The 2,035-nt window shown below is 26.1% G+C and overlaps 1 long non-coding RNA gene across 2 annotated transcripts; it reads right to left on the bottom strand.

Moving 5' to 3' along the window:
- Positions 1 to 420: 420 nt before the first annotated feature.
- LOC109862134 lies at positions 421 to 2,016 on the bottom strand. 2 transcript variants are annotated; one of them, XR_002251089.1, is made up of 5 exons: positions 1,744 to 2,016; positions 1,505 to 1,660; positions 1,286 to 1,386; positions 706 to 770; positions 421 to 608 (listed from the first exon to the last, which is right to left on the bottom strand). It is a non-coding gene; the product is annotated as an uncharacterized LOC109862134 (long non-coding RNA). The 2 variants fall into 2 exon arrangements; XR_002251088.1 differs by having other exon boundaries at positions 1,505 to 2,016.
- Between the last annotated feature and the right edge of the window lie 19 nt (positions 2,017 to 2,035).

Below are 2,035 nucleotides of genomic sequence, written 5' to 3' on the forward strand. Positions count from 1 at the left end.
TATAATTTATATATATATTAACTGTATCAATTTTTTATGTACTACTTAATAATACTTACTCTCTCAATCCGAATCAGCAAAAACTTGCTGATTTGCAGCGAATAATTGCTGATCCTTACAGCTATAAGTATACCGCTGCGAATTAGCGAATATTAACAGAATGAATCAGTGAACCAATCAGTCGCTGATTCAAGTAGCGAAACAACCAATCGCTGATTCAAGCAGCGAATCTTGCTTTTGCTGTACAGTACAGAAAACTTAGATTTCAAGTATTTTTTTATTTATACTTTTGTATTAGAAATATTTACATGGAGAGATGTGACAATACTTTTGACATTTTTTCCTATTTTAAATATGTAAGTGTCAATAAAATTATAAAAAGTTTTTACATTATCTAGATATTGCACATTAAAAATATAATAAAATTTATATAATATGTCAAAGGCGACAATCGGATCTGCCTTTAAATGCACATTGATTGTTCAGCCATCTCCTTGAACGAAATATTTGTCAATGTTCTGTCCGCAGACACAAATAATATAAGGCTGGATATGTTTGGCCTTTAGAGCTTTTTTTGAAGCTAGAAATTTTGGTATATCAGTCCCCTCCTGAAAACAGACAGAATTAGTATATTAGTATATTATTATTTATTAGTATATATATATTATAGTTTCTGATATAAAATTAGAAAACTTCAATATATACCGGTATAATATTTATTATAGATTGATGACATTACTTGATTCTTCCTTTCTGGTATTCTCGTTTACCTATTGTTTTGAAAATAAAGCAAATAATTTAAAAAAAAGTAATACGATTTTAAAGAAATAATAAAAGTAATTTTAAAGTACAAATTATTAACTTTTTTTAAAGCAAGACAACTCACAGGTTTCATAAGATATTAAAATGATAAATTATTTAACATTTAATTATGAAGAATGAATTTAAAGTTGATATTTAAATGATTTTATAATATTTAAAACAATTGTAACTAAGTTTGTGTAAAAAATGATTTCTTTATTATTATAAAAACGTATATTTTTACTAAATTAAAATTAGATCAATAATTGAAACAACTCTATCTTTGTGGGGTACAAAAAAAACTAACAACACCTTGTAAGGAGCAAAAAAATCAATTTAGTCCGAATTGGATCTATTAGAATTATTTCAACCCTAATGCTTATAATCATAAAATTATATGTATTCTTTCATATATTATTGGTTTATTAACAATAAAAAATATAATAACAGTATATTTTATGCTGCTTAAATAATTCTTCCTTACATATAATGTTGTGAGACTTATTGTTGTTTTACTGTTCCTTTTTCTCAATGCATTATTGTCTGGCAGTAATTTGGCAAGAATAAGTAAGCTTCTAAGACTTTCTGCATTAGACAAGAGAAAGATAAAGATATTATGTTTATATTATTTTTAAATTGAAAGAGTACAAAAACTCTATTCGTGAATTATGAATTCAAAATTGTTGAGAACAATATATCTCACCATTGCTGTTATCATTCATATTTTTATACGTTTCGGGTCGATGCAATTTGGCATAAGCCAATAATTGCGGAGTATAGTACGATGAAAATCTCTCCAGAAATATATCTTTATTATTTTCTATTCTCTATCGAACAGTAATCCGAATTCTTTGTCAATCTAAAATAAGAGTTCAGAATTATAAAGTTATTAAATATGTATATATATACATCCAGTTTTTATATTAACCAAATTAATATTACCATTTCGCCATAATAATCTAGTAGACGAGGATATTTCAGTAAACTTTCTGATATAGTGGGACTTTTGGAGTGTATCCAATGTCTTCTATTAAGAAATGTTTTTTCCATATATGAACATATTCCATTTTTATTGGTATCAGATGTGTTGTTATTTTACTTTAGTCAGAGATACACACACTTTTAAATAAAACAGTTTATTTTGAGAGAGAAAAATCAAAGAGAGAACCTTTCATTACAGCGGTACAAAACGGAAAGCGAAGAAACATCTTCATACGCAAAAAAACGATAAACG

Source organism: Pseudomyrmex gracilis, unplaced genomic scaffold (assembly GCF_002006095.1).
Source record: "Pseudomyrmex gracilis isolate BER0280 unplaced genomic scaffold, ASM200609v1 scaffold_1409, whole genome shotgun sequence".
Classification (NCBI taxonomy): Eukaryota; Metazoa; Arthropoda; class Insecta; order Hymenoptera; family Formicidae; genus Pseudomyrmex; species Pseudomyrmex gracilis.